The sequence below is a fragment of the Procambarus clarkii genome, unplaced genomic scaffold (assembly GCF_040958095.1).
Source record: "Procambarus clarkii isolate CNS0578487 unplaced genomic scaffold, FALCON_Pclarkii_2.0 HiC_scaffold_513, whole genome shotgun sequence".
Taxonomy (NCBI): domain Eukaryota; kingdom Metazoa; phylum Arthropoda; class Malacostraca; order Decapoda; family Cambaridae; genus Procambarus; species Procambarus clarkii.
Window position 1 is genome coordinate 122 of NW_027189546.1, and position 15,562 is coordinate 15,683.

General features: G+C 43.3%; 2 non-coding genes across 2 annotated transcripts; both read left to right on the plus strand.

The window, feature by feature from the left end:
* The first annotated feature begins 3,312 nt into the window (after positions 1-3,312).
* On the plus strand, positions 3,313-3,431 carry LOC138361607 (5S ribosomal RNA). The gene has a single exon (XR_011227066.1). It is a non-coding gene; the product is annotated as a 5S ribosomal RNA (ribosomal RNA).
* Positions 3,432-11,605: 8,174 nt separating this feature from the next.
* Positions 11,606-11,724, plus strand: LOC138361614 (5S ribosomal RNA). Its single transcript, XR_011227072.1, has one exon. It is a non-coding gene; the product is annotated as a 5S ribosomal RNA (ribosomal RNA).
* The last annotated feature ends 3,838 nt before the right edge of the window (positions 11,725-15,562 follow it).

Here is a 15,562-nt window from a genome sequence, read left to right on the forward strand (position 1 = left end):
GATGGCCGGCGCGAAAAATTTTTGCTTATATACGCCGTCTCGAGGCGCTTGCTCGAGCGCCATTGGCTGCTCGACTCGCCTACGTTCACCCGTTGCCCCTCCCCTCCTTCCTCTGGCTGCAGCCAACAGGCGGCTCACCTCAATCACTATTATGCTGATTTTGCTCTATTTTTTGGATTTGTGCAAAAGTCATTCACAGGGACGTGAAACAGACGAGTAGGCAACTGCAGTTTTGAAAAAAGCGTTGTGAGAAAGCCGTGTCTATTCGACCACAAGCGTAAAGTAAGGGCAGGCAGGAGTTGCAATGCTACTAGTACGTCCGCTTGATGGGATATAGTCGGGAAATCGTGCGGGCATTCGTCAATTCGATTCACACAACTACAACACCATGACTGGACGCGGCAAGGGAGGCAAGGGACTCGGAAAGGGTGGCGCCAAGCGTCATCGTAAGGTGCTACGTGACAACATCCAGGGCATCACCAAGCCCGCTATTCGTCGCTTAGCTCGTCGTGGCGGCGTCAAGCGTATTTCGGGTCTCATCTACGAAGAGACCCGTGGCGTCCTGAAGGTGTTCCTCGAGAACGTCATCCGTGATGCTGTAACCTACACGGAACACGCCAAGAGGAAGACCGTCACTGCCATGGACGTGGTGTACGCTCTGAAGCGCCAGGGTCGTACCCTCTACGGATTCGGCGGATAAGAGCTTGGCTAATCCATCGATTCCACCCACCACCACCTCAAAACGGGACCTAATTAGGTCCCTATACTTTTTTACTGAAGGGCTTAATAGACGATAACATAAATTGTTTTGATATCAGCTAGCACATTGGGTCTTATGAAATCTATTTTTTATCCTCGCATGCTTAAAGGGACTCTGATTGGGGGGGGGGGGGGGGAAGGTTTGTTACGTTATATACTAGCAGAGCAGGATCATTGGTGGGGGGGGGGGGGGGTGTGAGGGGGAGAGAGAGAGAGAGAGATCTTTCCCAACTCTTCCTTTTTACATGAGTGAGCTACCCGTTTTATTCATTTTATCCTTCTCAGAGCTGTTTTGATAGTATCCAAATGATGGTAAATGAAAAGGGAGGACACGAATATCTACCCAGAATTCAGGACTGGCAATCGATATGCATGTTTGATTGAGAATCTTTTTCTCTCTCAACTTAGGTATCGTTTAATGTCGTACCTAAAAGCGAGAACCACACTATTGGGACAAGTATGCAAGGCCCAATTTTCCTAACAAGCACAGTTAATTTTGTTATTTTCGAACATTCTTTCCAAATTGGTTTATCCAATTAACAGTATTATATTAAGATCATGAATTGCTGGTAGGTTAGGTTAGCTTAGCTTAGGTTAGGTTAGGTTAGCTTAGCTTAGCTTGGGTTAGCTTAGGTTAGGTTAGGTTAGCTTAGCTTGGGTTAGCATAGGTTAGGTTAGGTTTGATTACATTTCTATGTTAGATTTAACTCAAATTCAAAACAATTGCCAGTCATTCGGCTTGTTAGTCAACTTGCCTCTAATAGGGGCAATTTGTCTAACAAGACTATTTAGTTTTGTGTGTATATATATATATATATATATATATATATATATATATATATATATATATATATATATATATATATAATATATATATATATATATATATATTATTATTATTATAGCTTCAAGACTCTGAACCAATATAGAAGCATCAGAGGAAGTGCTTGTGTTATGGGCCAATAGGCCTTCTGCAGTTACTTCCATTCTTATGTTTTTATTCCCATTGGTTCGTGTTTTATCTTGTGTAAATGTCAATCACCTTACCCAAAACTTTGGTACCATATCACCTCACCCATGTATATATATATATAATATATATATATATATATATATATATATATATATATATATATATATATGTATATTATATATATATATATAATATAGATGTATATTATATATATATATATATAATATATATATATATATATATATATATATATATATATAATATAGATGTATATTATATATATATATATATATATATATATATATATATATATATATATATATATATATATATATAATATACAGAGTAAATCTACCCCAAAAGTAATGATTTATTTGTCTACAAACACTAAACTCTTTTTTGGAATCATATGAGGCCCCTCCACTGAGGGGGGAGGCCTGGATGTTTATTGTCATGTGTATTCATGCTGCTTGCATGTCGTCGTTTTATTTTGCCTTTGTTGTTTTTTTGACAGCTTTCTTTGCCTTGGGTGGTTTGGGAGATTGAAGCTCTCTTTATTTTGGGCTTTTGTTCCCAACAACAAGCTGCTGCTGCTGCTGCTGCTTCCTTTTTCAAGGCTGTAGGTGGTTTGTGCTTTGTGGCGGCTTTCTTGGAGTTACCACGGCCTTCTTTGCTGCTGTAGATGGTTCTTGGTTGTGGTGGCTTTCTTGGGAGTTAGAACGGCCCTCTTCTCTGCTACGGCCAGCTTGAATGATCCACTAGCTCCACTTCCCTTGGTCTGAACAAGAATGCCGTCAGCCACTGCTTTCTTGAGAAATCTTCGGATGTAAATGGCGATCTTGGCAGCCTCGACTTTGTTGTTGGCAACAACGTACTTCTTGATTGCTTGTAGAGACGAGCCCTTACGGTCTTTGAGTGCTGCGACCGCGGCTAGAACCATTTGACTAGTTTTCGGGTGAGCAACCTGGACGCGAGGTTTCCTGGTGGTGGCCACCACAGCAGCAGCAGCCGCAGCCTTCTTGGTAGGCTTTGCTTCTACCATGATGATGATGAACCAACCAAGGTGATGAGAGACGCTCAGACAGTCACGGGGAATGATGCTGCCGCCGCTTGAGCCGAACCTATTTATGTGCCGGCACGGTACAGAAGCTGCAACCTGGCAACTCGTCCACCAATCACGACGGTTGGTTTTACGGCTCCGAAACCTGGATCCCATATCTTCTCTAAAATAGAAGCATTTGTTCATGTTCTTTGTAAAAGTATCATAAAGCAGGACAGATGAGACAAATATCATAAAAACTGAAGAGCAGATGAGCACACACATGTTTGTATTACAAAAGAAAATCCACAAATTCATTAGAAATTGGCAGGGCAGGCTGAGGAAGTAGGTAGATGTAAAATGTCTGTAAATGGCGAAAGAACATAAACCCAAGACTGAATAAACGATGTTAAATATCCATGCCAAGGAGACAAAAATATGTTAGGATACAATTACCATTAAGACACCACAAGCAGGTCCGTATCCTGCCGCGATGACTTAAAAGAGTTGGTTATTAGCCACAATGTGTAGGCAGTCTCATGCCAACGGCCATACCACGTTGAGAACACCGCTTCTCGTCCGATCAGCGAAGTTAAGCAACGTTGGGTTTGGTTAGTACTTGGATGGGTGACCGCCTGGGAACACCAAATGCTGTTGGCAATAATGTTTTTTTGTTTTGTTTTGTTTTGTTTCGTTTGTTTTTGTTTTGAATGGCTGGCTCCACGGGAAATTCACGGAGTTGTGTGGAATAAGGCCTGGTAAAATGAATTAATATGTATGTCATGTTTAAAACAAACTCGCTTAATATAGATATTGTGTGAGGCTTTATACAAAAACAAACAACCAAAACAAAACATGTTGTATATATATATATATATATAGCTTAATCCGGGTTTGAACTCGCAACTCCAAGAATACGCATCACTTATATACACTTTACCACTGGACCACTGCTGCAGGACACTAGCTTGATGCTGAGGTATCAATTTAATGACGTAAATGCCATTTCCACAAATAAATGATAATTAAAAAGTATTTGTATGTACAAATCTTTTCTGTTTAAAAGGCTACAATATCAGTTACTGATATAATTTGTGTTAATGTTTCTATACCCACAAGAAGGCATATTTTTGCTTATATGTAAAGGGTACGGAGAAGGAATCCACAGACCATCATTCCCCTCCCCTTCCCTCCCCCCCCCCCCCCCCCCCCCCCCCCCCCCCCCACCCCCAACTCCCACCTACTACCACCACCACCACCACCACCACCACCAATCACCACCAATCACCACCAATCACCACCACCACATCTAACCGAAAACCCCCTAACACATCAACCCTCCCCCCAATCAACAGGCGAAATAATAACCCTCAAATGCCTGCCTGCCTGCCTGCCTGCAAGCCAATACTAACGGTCTTCTCAGAAAGAAAATCTCTTTGTATCTGTATTACTTGATGAAATGTATGATTCTAATAATGAAAATAAATTTTGATGTCGGTTGTATGAGCATAATGACCAATATGCACATGATATGAATGAATTAAATAGTGTAGTTTTAAGTAATTAGGTTGTAGACACATTAAGCGGATATGATATTTGACGCGTCCAGAACTGGTGATTTTTGGTTTAGTTTTAAATGCACCACCACCACCACCACCACCACCATTGCTTCCCCAGAGCCTAATTAAGGACCGGTAAAAGGAGTCAATATGTATGTCATCTATAAAACCAAAGAATGAATAAAAAAACACACACAAACCTACATAATAGTATTAGGAAGATTGTATGGCAAAAAAAAAAAGTATTATTCCCATTGGGTCGTTTGAACTCGCGACTTCCAAAACACCAGCCACACACCTTACAACCCAGCCACCATAGAGTTGGTATAATTGTGCAACTTTAGTTATAAAAGTAAAGTTTTCTCACATTGTATTGATAACTTAAAGGATTTTTTTTTTTTTTTGCATGTACAAATCTTATTGTCTGTTCTATGAAAAGGCTTGATGTAAATTATGTATTTTTTGAATGATTGAATTGTAGGCACATAAGCGGATTCGATATTTGATATATCCAGAAAAGGCGATTTATGTTCAGTTTTAAAATGCATCACCGTTACGCTAAAGGACTGGTAAAATGACTCGATGTTTGTCATTTTTAAAATAAACACTAAAACAAGGCCCTTAACATATATAATGTTTGAATATAAATTGAATGCATATAAATACAAAGTGGGAGTGGCTGGCTGGCTGGCTGGCTGGCTGGCTGGCTGGCTGGCTGGCTGGCTGGCTGGCTGGCTGGCTGGCTGGCTGGCTGCCTGCCTGCCTGCCTGCCTGCCTGCCTGCCTGCCTGCCTGCCTGCCTGCCTGCCTGGCTGCCTGGCTGCCTGCCTGCCTGCCTGCCTGCCTGCCTGCCTGCCTGCCTGCCTGCCTGCCTGCCTGCCTGTCTGGCTGCCTGGCTGCCTGGCTGCCTGCCTGCCTGCCTGCCTGCCTTGCCTTGCCTTGCCTTGCCTTGCCTTGCCTTGCCTTGCCTTGCCTTGCCTTGCCTTGCCCTGCCCTGCCTTGGCTGCAGCTGGCTGGCTGGCTGGCTGGCTGGCTGGCCGTAAATCAACTCTTAACAACACCACACCACACCACACCATCACTCATCACCCATCACCCACCACCGGCCCCAGTCTCCCAGCCTCTCTTATATACCCGAGCAGGCCCTTTAAATTATTTGAATTGTTGCACTTCGGCCAATGGCAGGCACGATCGCTGCTGCTCAAACATATTCTGGTTCACAAGTATTAATATATATATATATATATATATATATATATATATATATATATATATATATATATATATATATATATATATATATATATATATATATATATATTCATGAAACACATTAAAACCTTGATCATTTATTCATTCATTACGTCTAGTGAAGAATTGCTTTTGTTCATTTGTATGATTAAAAATGGATAGAATATGAATTCCTCGCTTAAAGTAAAATATAAAATATATATTGGATTTATATGATTGGTTAATATTCCAAGTGATGCTGAATATCCCCTATAATTTTGTTTTGTTTGTTTGTTATGTACACATTCCAAATGAAATCAATATAAATGTTATTATTAATGTTTGAAAGTTGATTGTCTACTTGAATCTCTCTATTAAAGTGTGTGTGGCTCCGGATGGAGCCTGGTTATGGTATTTGTCGCGGTGGGTGGCAGAAGTGCTTACTTCTTCTCTGTCTTCTTTGGCAAAAGAACTGCCTGAATGTTTGGAAGAACACCTCCCTGTGCAATGGTTACGCCAGACAGAAGTTTGTTGAGTTCTTCGTCGTTGCGGATGGCCAACTGCAAGTGACGTGGGATGATACGGGTCTTCTTGTTGTCACGTGCGGCGTTACCGGCGAGCTCGAGAACTTCGGCAGCGAGGTATTCCATGACGGCTGCCAGGTAGACAGGAGCGCCAGCACCGACGCGTTCGGCGTAGTTGCCCTTACGCAGCAGACGGTGAATTCTGCCCACGGGGAACTGAAGTCCGGCCCTGCTGGAGCGAGACTTTGACTTGCCCTTCACTTTGCCTCCCTTGCCGCGTCCTGACATTGCTGCTGCTGTTGTGGGTTTGTGGTGTTTTAATGCCGGCCCGCAGATCGAGCTTCGTGTTATATACCCCGCTCAGGATCAAGGGAGTCCGCCACTGACCAATCAGCGCGCTCCGCCACGCGACCCGCTCTGAGCTGAGTCGCGAGCGGGATATAAAAGGAAAGCTCGACTCGCGCAAAAGTTCATTATTGTATCGCAACGCCAGCCAGCACGAGCATCATCATGCCACCCAAGGCATCTGGAAAGGCTGCCAAGAAGGCCGGAAAGGCCCAGAAGGCCATTGCCAAGGGCGATAAGAAAAAGAAGCGCAGGAGGAAGGAGAGCTACAGCATCTACATCTACAAAGTGCTGAAGCAGGTCCACCCCGACACTGGTATCTCTTCCAAAGCCATGTCGATCATGAACTCGTTCGTGAACGACATCTTCGAGCGCATCGCCGCCGAGGCTTCTCGCCTGGCCCACTACAACAAGCGTTCCACCATTACCAGTCGGGAGATCCAGACGGCTGTAAGGCTCCTGTTGCCCGGAGAACTGGCCAAGCACGCCGTCTCTGAGGGCACTAAGGCCGTCACCAAGTACACCTCCTCCAAGTAAACGGCTTACTTACTGCCCTGTGGTGGTGGCTTGGCCTCAAACCAACAAACTCGGCTCCATTGGAGCCACACTTTAATTTCTAAAGAGATTGTGAGTGTTAGACACCAATACTATTATAACAAAAACCTCTGTCACTGAAAGCAAATAGCTATAAAATGAGAATATTTATGAAACTGTCTGTGTGTGTTTCTCTCTCAGTCTCTGTCTGTCTGTCTGTCTGTCTGTCTGTCTGTCTGTCTTGTCTGTCTGTCTGTCTGTCTGTCTGTCTGTCTGTCTGTCTGTCTGTCTGTCTGTCTGTCTGTCTGTCTGTCTGTCTGTGTCTCTCTCTCTCTCTCTCTCTCAACACATATAAGCACTCGGTATCTTTTTTCTAGAGATTAGAGATTCATTGTTATGTTCCACATTAGGATTACTATGCAGGCCACCCTCTTAGGTTTGAAAATGTCAAGAAAACGGTTAATTTAAAATGTCATCTCCTAACTTAACAGATTAAGCCAGAGGACCGAAAACAGAATAAAACAGGACTGGACAGTATGTCACTTATACAAGCTGCTTTTATTTCTAGTACAGTATGACAATTTTCATTTGGGGGGGGGGGGGGGTGTGATCCTTGACAGTGCATAAGAGCGAAAAGCGACGGCGTTTTGTTTGTAAGAGAACAGGTTGTACTACAAATGACTACTTGATTTATTGATATCACGTGTATGTATGACACCTAAATTAGTGTATTTATTTATTTATTTATTTATTTATTATATGTGTAGATGAAGGTTAATTCATATGACTGATGCTAGGAATGTCTGAAATCTCCTTAGAAGGATATTTTGGCCCTGAGAAGGGCCGAGTTTGGTGTATACTAGGGTGGTCGATTTAGCTTATGCACGCTCTCCACGGATACGGCGAGCAAGCTGAATGTCCTTTGGCATGATGGTGACACGCTTGGCGTGGATGGCACAGAGGTTAGTGTCCTCGAAGAGACCGACCAGGTAAGCCTCGGATGCCTCCTGTAAAGCCATGACGGCAGACGACTGGAAGCGAAGATCGGTCTTGAAGTCCTGGGCAATCTCGCGCACCAGACGCTGGAAGGGAAGTTTCCTGATGAGCAACTCGGTGCTCTTCTGGTAACGACGGATCTCACGCAGGGCGACCGTTCCGGGCCTGTAACGGTGAGGCTTCTTCACACCCCCTGTGGCAGGAGCAGACTTGCGTGCTGCCTTGGTGGCCAGCTGCTTACGAGGAGCCTTGCCTCCCGTGGACTTGCGAGCAGTCTGCTTGGTGCGAGCCATGGTGAACAACTGTGGTTTGTGATGGCCGGCGCCGAAAAATTTTTGCTTATATACGCCGTCTCGAGGCGCTTGCTCGAGCGCCATTGGCTGCTCGACTCGCCTACGTCACCCCGTTGCCCCTCCCCTCCTTCCTCTGGCTGCAGCCAACAGGCGGCTCACCTCAATCACTATTATCGCTGATTTTGCTCTATTTTTTGGATTTGTGCAAAAGTCATTTCACAGGGACGTGAAACAGACGAGTAGGCAACTGCAGTTTTGAAAGCGTTGTGAGAAAGCCGTGTCTATTCGACCACAAGCGTAAAGTAAGGGCAGGCAGGAGTTGCAATGCTACTAGTACGTCCGCTTGATGGGATATAGTCGGGAAATCGTGCGGGCATTCGTCAATTCGATTCACACAACTACAACACCATGACTGGACGCGGCAAGGGAGGCAAGGGACTCGGAAAGGGTGGCGCCAAGCGTCATCGTAAGGTGCTACGTGACAACATCCAGGGCATCACCAAGCCCGCTATTCGTCGCTTAGCTCGTCGTGGCGGCGTCAAGCGTATTTCGGGTCTCATCTACGAAGAGACCCGTGGCGTCCTGAAGGTGTTCCTCGAGAACGTCATCCGTGATGCTGTAACCTACACGGAACACGCCAAGAGGAAGACCGTCACTGCCATGGACGTGGTGTACGCTCTGAAGCGCCAGGGTCGTACCCTCTACGGATTCGGCGGATAAGAGCTTGGCTAATCCATCGATTCCACCCACCACCACCTCAAAACGGGACCTAATTAGGTCCCTATACTTTTTTACTGAAGGGCTTAATAGACGATAACATAAATTGTTTTGATATCAGCTAGCACATTGGGTCTTATGAAATCTATTTTTTATCCTCGCATGCTTAAAGGGACTCTGATTGGGGTTGGGGGGGGGGGGAAGGTTTGTTACGTTATATACTAGCAGAGCAGGATCATTGGTGGGGGGGGGGGGGGGTGTGAGGGGGAGAGAGAGAGAGAGAGATCTTTCCCAACTCTTCCTTTTTACATGAGTGAGCTACCCGTTTTATTCATTTTATCCTTCTCAGAGCTGTTTTGATAGTATCCAAATGATGGTAAATGAAAAGGGAGGACACGAATATCTACCCAGAATTCAGGACTGGCAATCGATATGCATGTTTGAGTGAGAATCTTTTTCTCTCTCAACTTAGGTATACGTTTATGTCGTACCTAAAAGCGAGAACCACACTATTGGGACAAGTATGCAAGGCCCAATTTTCCTAACAAGCACAGTTAATTTTGTTATTTTCGAACATTTCTTTCCAAATTGGTTTATCCAATTAACAGTATTATATTAAGATCATGAATTGCTGGGTTAGGTTAGGTTAGCTTAGCTTAGGTTAGGTTAGGTTAGCTTAGCTTAGCTTGGGTTAGCTTAGGTTAGGTTAGGTTAGCTTAGCTTGGGTTAGCATAGGTTAGGTTAGGTTTGATTACATTTCTATGTTAGATTTAACTCAAATTCAAAACAATTGCCAGTCATTCGGCTTGTTAGTCAACTTGCCTCTAATAGGGGCAATTTGTCTAACAAGACTATTTAGTTTTGTGTGTATATATATATATATATATATATATATATATATATATATATATATATATATATATATATATATATATATATATATATATATATTATTATTATTATAGCTTCAAGACTCTGAACCAATATAGAAGCATCAAGAGGAAGTGCTTGTGTTATGGGCCAATAGGCCTTCTGCAGTTACTTCCATTCTTATGTTTTTATTCCCATTGGTTCGTGTTTTATCTTGTGTAAATGTCAATCACCTTACCCAAAACTTTGGTACCATATCACCTCACCCATGTATATATATATATATATATATATATATATATATATATATATATATATATATATATATATGTATATTATATATATATATATAATATAGATGTATATTATATATATATATATATATATATATATATATATATATATATATATATATATATATATATAATATAGATGTATATTATATATATATATATATATATATATATATATATATATATATATATATATATATATATATATATATATATATATATATATAATATACAGAGTAAATCTACCCCAAAAGTAATGATTTATTTGTCTACAAAACTAAACTCTTTTTTGGAATCATATGAGGCCCCTCCACTGAGGGGGGAGGCCTGGATGTTTATTGTCATGTGTATTCATGCTGCTTGCATGTCGTCGTTTATTTTGCCTTTGTTGTTTTTTTGACAGCTTTCTTTGCCTTGGGTGGTTTGGGAGATTTTGAAGCTCTCTTTATTTTGGGCTTTTTGTTCCCAACAACAAGCTGCTGCTGCTGCTGCTGCTTCTTTTTCAAGGCTGTAGGTGGTTTGTTGCTTGTGGCGGCTTTCTTGGGAGTTACCACGGCCTTCTTTGCTGCTGTAGATGGTTTCTTGGTTGTGGTGGCTTTCTTGGGAGTTAGAACGGCCCTCTTCTCTGCTACGGCCAGCTTGAATGATCCACTAGCTCCACTTCCCTTGGTCTGAACAAGAATGCCGTCAGCCACTGCTTTCTTGAGAAATCTTCGGATGTAAATGGCGATCTTGGCAGCCTCGACTTTGTTGTTGGCAACAACGTACTTCTTGATTGCTTGTAGAGACGAGCCCTTACGGTCTTTGAGTGCTGCGACCGCGGCTAGAACCATTTGACTAGTTTTCGGGTGAGCAACCTGGACGCGAGGTTTCCTGGTGGTGGCCACCACAGCAGCAGCAGCCGCAGCCTTCTTGGTAGGCTTTGCTTCTACCATGATGATGATGAACCAACCAAGGTGATGAGAGACGCTCAGACAGTCACGGGGGAATGATGCTGCCGCCGCTTGAGCCGAACCTATTTATGTGCCGGCACGGTACAGAAGCTGCAACCTGGCAACTCGTCCACCAATCACGACGGTTGGTTTTACGGCTCCGAAACCTGGATCCCATATCTTCTCTAAAATAGAAGCATTTGTTCATGTTCTTTGTAAAAGTATCATAAAGCAGGACAGATGAGACAAATATCATAAAAACTGAAGAGCAGATGAGCACACACATGTTTGTATTACAAAAGAAAATCCACAAATTCATTAGAAATTGGCAGGGCAGGCTGAGGAAGTAGGTAGATGTAAAATGTCTGTAAATGGCGAAAGAACATAAACCCAAGACTGAATAAACGATGTTAAATATCCATGCCAAGGAGACAAAAATATGTTAGGATACAATTACCATTAAGACACCACAAGCAGGTCCGTATCCTGCCGCGATGACTTAAAAGAGTTGGTTATTAGCCACAATGTGTAGGCAGTCTCATGCCAACGGCCATACCACGTTGAGAACACCGCTTCTCGTCCGATCAGCGAAGTTAAGCAACGTTGGGTTTGGTTAGTACTTGGATGGGTGACCGCCTGGGAACACCAAATGCTGTTGGCAATAATGTTTTTTGTTTTGTTTTGTTTTGTTTCGTTTGTTTTTGTTTGAATGGCTGGCTCCACGGGAAATTCACGGAGTTGTGTGGAATAAGGCCTGGTAAAATGAATTAATATGTATGTCATGTTTAAAACAAACTCGCTTAATATAGATATTGTGTGAGGCTTTATACAAAAACAAACAACCAAAACAAAACATGTTGTATATATATATATATATATAGCTTAATCCGGGTTTGAACTCGCAACTCCAAGAATACGCATCACTTATATACACTTTACCACTGGACCACTGCTGCAGGACACTAGCTTGATGCTGAGGTATCAATTTAATGACGTAAATGCCATTTCCACAAATAAATGATAATTAAAAAGTATTTGTATGTACAAATCTTTTCTGTTTAAAAGGCTACAATATCAGTTACTGATATAATTTGTGTTAATGTTTCTATACCCACAAGAAGGCATATTTTTGCTTATATGTAAAGGGTACGGAGAAGGAATCCACAGACCATCATTCCCCTCCCCTTCCCTCCCCCCCCCCCCCCCCCCCCCCCCACCCCCAACTCCCACCTACTACCACCACCACCACCACCACCACCACCAATCACCACCAATCACCACCAATCACCACCACCAATCACCACCACCACATCTAACCGAAAACCCCCTAACACATCAACCCTCCCCCCAATCAACAGGCGAAATAATAACCCTCAAATGCCTGCCTGCCTGCCTGCCTGCAAGCCAATACTAACGGTCTTCTCAGAAAGAAAATCTCTTTGTATCTGTATTACTTGATGAAATGTATGATTCTAATAATGAAAATAAATTTTGATGTCGGTTGTATGAGCATAATGACCAATATGCACATGATATGAATGAATTAAATAGTGTAGTTTTAAGTAATTAGGTTGTAGACACATTAAGCGGATATGATATTTGACGCGTCCAGAACTGGTGATTTTTGGTTTAGTTTTAAATGCACCACCACCACCACCACCACCACCACCATTGCTTCCCCAGAGCCTAATTAAGGACCGGTAAAAGGAGTCAATATGTATGTCATCTATAAAACCAAAGAATGAATAAAAAAACACACACAAACCTACATAATAGTATTAGGAAGATTGTATGGCAAAAAAAAAAAAGTATTATTCCCATTGGGTCGTTTGAACTCGCGACTTCCAAAACACCAGCCACACACCTTACAACCCAGCCACCATAGAGTTGGTATAATTGTGCAACTTTAGTTATAAAAGTAAAGTTTTCTCACATTGTATTGATAACTTAAAGGATTTTTTTTTTTTTTTTGCATGTACAAATCTTATTGTCTGTTCTATGAAAAGGCTTGATGTAAATTATGTATTTTTTGAATGATTGAATTGTAGGCACATTAAGCGGATTCGATATTTGATATATCCAGAAAAGGCGATTTATGTTCAGTTTTAAAATGCATCACCGTTAACGCTAAAGGACTGGTAAAATGACTCGATGTTTGTCATTTTTAAAATAAACACTAAAACAAGGCCCTTAACATATATAATGTTTGAATATAAATTGAATGCATATAAATACAAAGTGGGAGTGGCTGGCTGGCTGGCTGGCTGGCTGGCTGGCTGGCTGGCTGGCTGGCTGGCTGGCTGGCTGGCTGGCTGGCTGGCTGGCTGCCTGCCTGCCTGCCTGCCTGCCTGCCTGCCTGCCTGCCTGCCTGCCTGCCTGCCTGGCTGCCTGGCTGCCTGCCTGCCTGCCTGCCTGCCTGCCTGCCTGCCTGCCTGCCTGCCTGCCTGCCTGCCTGCCTGTCTGGCTGCCTGGCTGCCTGGCTGCCTGCCTGCCTGCCTGCCTGCCTTGCCTTGCCTTGCCTTGCCTTGCCTTGCCTTGCCTTGCCTTGCCTTGCCTTGCCTTGCCTTGCCTTGCCTTGCCCTGCCCTGCCTTGGCTGCAGCTGGCTGGCTGGCTGGCTGGCTGGCTGGCCGTAAATCAACTCTTAACAACACCACACCACACCACACCATCACTCATCACCCATCACCCACCACCGGCCCCAGTCTCCCAGCCTCTCTTATATACCCGAGCAGGCCCTTTAAATTATTTGAATTGTTGCACTTCGGCCAATGGCAGGCACGATCGCTGCTGCTCAAACATATTCTGGTTCACAAGTATTAATATATATATATATATATATATATATATATATATATATATATATATATATATATATATATATATATATATATATATATATATATATATATATATATATATATATATTCATGAAACACATTAAAACCTTGATCATTTATTCATTCATTACGTCTAGTGAAGAATTGCTTTTGTTCATTTGTATGATTAAAAATGGATAGAATATGAATTCCTCGCTTAAAGTAAAATATAAAATATATATTGGATTTATATGATTGGTTAATATTCCAAGTGATGCTGAATATCCCCTATAATTTTGTTTTGTTTGTTTGTTATGTACACATTCCAAATGAAATCAATATAAATGTTATTATTAATGTTTGAAAGTTGATTGTCTACTTGAATCTCTCTATTAAAGTGTGTGTGGCTCCGGATGGAGCCTGGTTATGGTATTTGTCGCGGTGGGTGGCAGAAGTGCTTACTTCTTCTCTGTCTTCTTTGGCAAAAGAACTGCCTGAATGTTTGGAAGAACACCTCCCTGTGCAATGGTTACGCCAGACAGAAGTTTGTTGAGTTCTTCGTCGTTGCGGATGGCCAACTGCAAGTGACGTGGGATGATACGGGTCTTCTTGTTGTCACGTGCGGCGTTACCGGCGAGCTCGAGAACTTCGGCAGCGAGGTATTCCATGACGGCTGCCAGGTAGACAGGAGCGCCAGCACCGACGCGTTCGGCGTAGTTGCCCTTACGCAGCAGACGGTGAATTCTGCCCACGGGGAACTGAAGTCCGGCCCTGCTGGAGCGAGACTTTGACTTGCCCTTCACTTTGCCTCCCTTGCCGCGTCCTGACATTGCTGCTGCTGTTGTGGGTTTGTGGTGTTTTAATGCCGGCCCGCAGATCGAGCTTCGTGTTATATACCCCGCTCAGGATCAAGGGAGTCCGCCACTGACCAATCAGCGCGCTCCGCCACGCGACCCGCTCTGAGCTGAGTCGCGAGCGGGATATAAAAGGAAAGCTCGACTCGCGCAAAAGTTCATTATTGTATCGCAACGCCAGCCAGCACGAGCATCATCATGCCACCCAAGGCATCTGGAAAGGCTGCCAAGAAGGCCGGAAAGGCCCAGAAGGCCATTGCCAAGGGCGATAAGAAAAAGAAGCGCAGGAGGAAGGAGAGCTACAGCATCTACATCTACAAAGTGCTGAAGCAGGTCCACCCCGACACTGGTATCTCTTCCAAAGCCATGTCGATCATGAACTCGTTCGTGAACGACATCTTCGAGCGCATCGCCGCCGAGGCTTCTCGCCTGGCCCACTACAACAAGCGTTCCACCATTACCAGTCGGGAGATCCAGACGGCTGTAAGGCTCCTGTTGCCCGGAGAACTGGCCAAGCACGCCGTCTCTGAGGGCACTAAGGCCGTCACCAAGTACACCTCCTCCAAGTAAACGGCTTACTTACTGCCCTGTGGTGGTGGCTTGGCCTCAAACCAACAAACTCGGCTCCATTGGAGCCACACTTTAATTTCTAAAGAGATTGTGAGTGTTAGACACCAATACTATTATAACAAAAACCTCTGTCACTGAAAGCAAATAGCTATAAAATGAGAATATTTATGAAACTGTCTGTGTGTGTTTCTCTCTCTCAGTCTCTGTCTGTCTGTCTGTCTGTCTGTCTGTCTGTCTGTCTGTCTGTCTGTCTGTCTT